This window comes from Fopius arisanus, unplaced genomic scaffold, assembly GCF_000806365.1.
Source record: "Fopius arisanus strain USDA-PBARC FA_bdor unplaced genomic scaffold, ASM80636v1 scaffold00008, whole genome shotgun sequence".
Lineage (NCBI taxonomy): Eukaryota > Metazoa > Arthropoda > Insecta > Hymenoptera > Braconidae > Fopius > Fopius arisanus.
The window spans coordinates 1,570,841-1,576,762 of NW_011887747.1; the positions used below are offsets into that span (position 1 = coordinate 1,570,841).

General features: G+C 37.0%; 1 long non-coding RNA gene across 1 annotated transcript in view; it reads left to right on the forward strand.

Annotated features, from left to right (window-relative positions):
- Window positions 1-5,922, forward strand: part of LOC105273971 (uncharacterized) — an 89,493-nt gene that overhangs the window by 66,944 nt on the left and 16,627 nt on the right. The gene's annotated exons all lie outside the window — the stretch shown is intronic.

A 5,922-nucleotide genomic window follows, 5' to 3' on the forward strand; every position in this document is an offset into this window, starting at 1 on the left:
GCCGGTTAGAGGCGACTGAACGTTGAGGCCACGCCGTTTCCATCTTCCCGTATCATATCCCACCCCCTGGCGCCAGGAGCGTCACCAACTCTCAGTGCGCCCTCTACTCACCCTCCCTCCCTCTCTCTCGCTCTCGGGCGCCAAAAAATCACCAAAATCTAGAAATCCAACTACTAAAATAGGATTATTTTGAAACACAAATATGCTATTGAAATCTTATAATCAAGTCATATCTCATGCCTAGTAATTTATTTACAGTCAAATTCAAAATAGATTGATTTTAAAAATTGCACTTTACAGAAAAATTTCCCATAATCTTTAGATTTCGAGAATATCAGAGTAATTGACGGTGAAATAATTCTCATTAATTATATGAAAATATTAGATACGATTTTTTTTATTTAAGCATATCAATGATAATCGCTTTTTAGTTGAATTCAAGAATTTGAAGAATTAACTATAACGATTGACATAAAATGACCACAGGAAATTTCGTAACTTGTCGGAATGATCGTTTGAATGAGAATATATCCCAATATATACCAATATATACCAATAAATATCCAGTAAATATCTTTAATTACGTTTGAAGTTTATTTCCAGGGAAGAATTTAAAAATATATAATTAAAAAAAATTTGGTTGCGATAACACAATCTAGCACAAGTTATTTTTCAAAATTCTTTGATTATCTCGATACGTGGCAAGGTAATCAATTGACTTATCACTTTTATATTTGATATATTGTACCATAGATATAATGATGATCACTAGCACAGAGAAATGACAAGGGAAGTTAACGAATAGCCCTTGACATACTGAGTTACACAATCTCATTCATTACACGGAAAAGAGACGCGACGTCGTAGCAGCACGTCCGTTGTTTAAAGAGAGCATTAAAACCGATATAATAATGAGAATAGACATTCACAATTGAAAAATACCTAAACATTTCAACATCTCGCAGACACAAATTAATGTTACAAAACAATTACTGGTTAATGCGTGGAGACAAATTTTACGCGCCGTTTGAATTCACGAAAAATTCAATGAAGATTAATACTCAAATTTCATGTTTTCAATAATTGCTTTTTTGCAATTATTTAAAATTTCAAATTGCAATATTTACCTTTTTTTATCTCAAAATAATTTAAAAAATAACGATAAAAATTCACAATAATTCACATTCTCCACAATCATACCTTAAAACCTATCAATATCCATTATTATTTTTTTAAACCTACTATAAATACACCGGGTGTGTTTCGCAAATTTATAAAAGCCCTCAAAAAAAAAACTCAACGCATGCGCTCTATAATTATCCGTTTATTCAATGAGATAGTTTTAATTAATAGTCGTAATGCATGAAGAAATTTGGCGATAATGTAAAGAATAATCTATTTTTTTGGATGGTGAGGGGTGCGCAGTGTTGTAATGCCGGTGTTGATGGTACCGCGTGAGAAGCCGCCGCGCCCATATGTGCTAACATAATGTAACATTAATCAGAAAATTAAAGTCATCTCTCGTGTAAAATGCAATATAAAATCAATCACTGTAATAAACTACGGGTGTTTATGAAAGAATTAACAGTTGTCGTGGTGTACTTCGAGAGATATTTTTCTGAATGAAAATGGCGGGGCACTACTTGTGAACGCGGCGTGCGCAACTCGGTCGCAATAGACGAGGAATTAAAATGGCTAGAGAATTGATAGTGGGGGTAGGCCAACCAACCGCGTTCTTACACCAAAGTACTTCAACTGTCCACTGTCTTCCCGCTCTTCCTACTGCGCCTCAACAAGTTTTATTTTGCTCGCCACTCACCTCCAAACCCTTGGAACCACTTAGCACACCCTCAACACCAAATTCACAAGCAAGCCAAGGGCGGTGGCTTTATCCACCATTTTTCAACACCATCTAAATTCCGCCAAATTCACCAATCAATTCTCCTGGGCCAACAGACAAAAAGGAACTTGTTTTTTTCCAAATCTTGTTCAGTACCTAAGGAATCAATTGTGTTAGATGATTTCCCACAATCGTATTTGTTGTGGGTAATCCGATTATTTAATTGAAAATCGATCACTTTTTTCTGAATAGACAATTTTTGGCATTTTCAAGTTTGAACCTCTATAACTCGACGGATTTTCCGTGTGGCAGGCCATGCTACCTCCAATATCTAGTAGTTTCAATAGTGGCAAAGTAATCCTTTTTCATTCAAACGTACTATGACTCAGTGACACACTTCTGTTTCAGCTGAATGTTATCAGGTTCCTTCGGCGTATTAGTCATAGATATTGAATTAAAAAATCTACTCCTCTATGAAGAATCCCTCGCGCGATTATTTGCATTCTCGTGAGTTTTCTCATGTCACTGACGTCATTGAAGCGAAAAAATATCGTTAATGTTATCAGGGATCGTTTTTCGACATTTTGCATAGATCCCACTGTTGCCTGAAAAGATTGGCCGGAAAAAAGCATAAAATTTACGATAGAGACGCTTCTCGACAGATTGAACATGACTGGTGCCGAACACACGGGCCCCGCATTCGTTGCGAAAAAAGGAAGCAAAGTCAGAAGCCAGTGTGAAACCCGATAGCAATGAAAAATGATCCACTTTTTGGGGCTAACCAGGAGTGTTACGAGGTTTAAAACATAACTGAAAAACGACCAGTAGGAAATAATAAAAAGAAGATGTTGCCCGTTTACTTTGTCGCCAGCCTATACGATTTTTTTTACCCAATTTCATTATAATCCCAGTTCTTCCTAGCTGGAAAGCATCTCATAGTACGGGAAATGTATAAGTGAGCATTTTTCGCCTTTTTTCATGCTATTGTGTAATGGAATTAATCTTCCGTGGCTAGACGGTAATCCCATGGATAATTAAATTTGCGGAGAAGATGAAGGAAACAGGGTGGCAAAATGGGGATGATATAAATTCCTTGGCAATGATCTTCACGGCAACCACAACTTCAGTGCAAATTCTACCGTTGGGATTTATCATAGGGAAGTTGCGGTGAAGATGATGAAACAATTGGGTGAGCACAACATGGACCTCTTAAATTTGTCGTACTCTGTGTAAATCAGTCAATATGAAAGAAATAATTGAAGCTAATGACAATCGAATGTTCGAGATAATTTGCTGTTCGACAATTCACATGTGAAATACCTCCAACCAACATTGTACAAAAGTTGGGAAAGTGACTCTTTTTTTCTACGTTGTGCACCCTAAGCAGTGTCGATGAGTATGAAGTGTGTCGTTGGTCAGTTTCGTAGATTTGGGATCCTCCTCTTCAGTGTATCCCTTCGTTGAAGCATGTCTGGGTGTTGGCCGAATGATGCTTTAAACTTTAAATGGCCCCGTGACAGAAAATCCCCTCAGGATAGTATCTCTCATCTTCACCGCAGGAAGAACTATAGTTATCTGACAGAATACATCAAGTTGCGATGGACTGGCGATGGACTGGCGATGAAGGTGGTACAAAAATATGGAGAAATGAGATGGAGAAGCAGGAACTCGAGTGAGAAATGCTGATTGTCGACTTTAGCCTGATGGATTATTCCTCGCAGATCGTTGACAGCAGCCGTACCGACATTCCTCAGATGAACAAGTTGGTGTGTCCATTCTGCTCTTTCCTAACCGAAAACTCCTCACGCCCAATGTCAATCGCGGATACCTCCAACGTCTTATTTTATGCTCGAAGAAAAAATAGATGAGGCAAAAAATAAATTCGACAGACACAAATGACAAATGCCATCGCTTCAGGTATCAGAAACGTAGCATCTGATTAGGCGTTAAATCCATTGGAATGCCAACAACGTGAATAAAACGGTATAGAGTGGTGGAGGGATTGACGTTCCTGCAAACTTGGTTGATAGTAATCACAGACGTGCACACCTCTGGAGTGACGTTTTGCTCAACAACTTGCACTCTACCCCACATGTTGGTATGCCACACAAGTATATGCACATACTTCAGACGCGACTAATGATTATTTTCAGGAAAGAATGGCCTCTGCTGTTTCATGGAAATGAAAATTTTCCAGTCATTCACAAATAGCATCAGAGATTCAAAGGTAAAATTTATTTTTAATGTCCTGAATTTTAAAATTAAGAGGAAATTTAAAATTACAATAAAAAATCGTACTGATCAGTGCAAAAAGATTTGTATGAGACGCTCGTTGGGTCATTTTTTCGAAGTAATGCAGCTTTCTGGTACATATGGCAGGCATACTGTGTGTGCATAATCTAGTCGAGAATGACCGAGGTCACCCCACGTCTGTGAACTTATACTGCTCAACGTCATTATACGGAGATTCACGTTTTTCAAGGACTATGTGTAGTTGTCCCCCACTGCGATTCCATCTCTCCAAAGAGTCAACTTACTTTTTCAAATTTACCATAACAGTACACAGAAAAACAAACCGATATTTGCAATTTCAAATATCGAATTGGGAATAAGTCAATTTATTTCAAAATATTTCAGTCCTTTCAGGTACCAATAGATCGAATTTTGGATTTATAATATTAAATTTTCGCTTGATTTTTCAAAGCGTTACACTTGTCTCAAGTTTTCGTAACAAGTTGGACGCAACCTTTTGAAGTAATTTTTCAAAATCAATCAACAACAAACGAACGTTTTCAGCAATGACGCTTGTGCTGTGGATGAAAATAATAAAACAGCGTATTTCCGGTGCGACTTTACGTCTGGGGAAAAATATTCTTGCGAACTTTTCCCTCATGTTCAAAAGTTCTTTTAAACCATTCCGGAATGCATGGATATTGTGACGGTGAAAAGGTCAACCCCAATAAATCAAGTCTTCTACTTAGGTAGATTAGCAGTAGGTACCCACCTTCTCGCACCTTTGTCAGAATATTCCTATCCATGCCACATGACTCCTCAACCTCCTCAGGTATAAGTACGTAATTTTCAAAAGACGAAGATAGGTCGAAGTCGGAGGAGAACTAGTCAACGAATTATAATACATAAGGGACAACAGGTGATTTTCGAATCTTCCATATATTGAATAGTCATCTATATGGATCACTATTCAATATCGATCGATATTTCATTAAAAATTTTATTGGGAACAGTGCAAACAAAACCCCGTTCAAAGACCTTTTTGAACTTGAGATAGAAATTTTTGTGATTCGAGTGATTGAACAAGTGTTTAAATAGAGTGTCACCGATTACATTTTTTTTTTCATCAACGACTCCACAGTTTTAAAAACTAAAAAAAAACATGGAATACATATCGTGAGATGGAATAAAGACGAAAAATCAAATCGATTGACCATTTGGTTTACGCGATATAATTATTGAAAATCCATAAACTTATATAATTGGCAATAGTTAATATAGAAAATATATAATTATTCTTTAGGTATTCATGCACGATGCAATAAATATACATTCCTTGTCATTATTCCATGAGCCCCAAACCACGTGGAGAAAACGGAAAATTCATCGGGTATTGTGGTATATTTCCAAAAATAGTATTGTTTACGGAAAATACATAGCTGAATATTTTTTCAGACGTAACCAGAAGCTTAGCTCTATTATGGAAATAAACATTTATACATACAATGGTGGGACAACATTATTACCATTATTTTTATTCTTATGGAGAATTAAGAAAGGAAGAGAAAACCCGACAGATGCTTTTCTTTTTTCTTTTTTATCGTTGTATTCGGAATATATTTCTTTCTGAGGGTCTGCTCTGGAAGATAGGAAATAGGAATTGTGGGCGGTTCATCGATTGCCAGGAGGTCCTGATGTCCCGGTCTTCGGGGAAAGGATTCTGCGGAGTTGCCAAATCGTCTAGGCCTGGCTGCTTTCTCCATGTGTATGAAACGCTAACAACTATTGACTTTGAATTCACTCTATGCACTTGATCGCTGTTGATTTCCTTTCCTTGCTGTACCATTTTT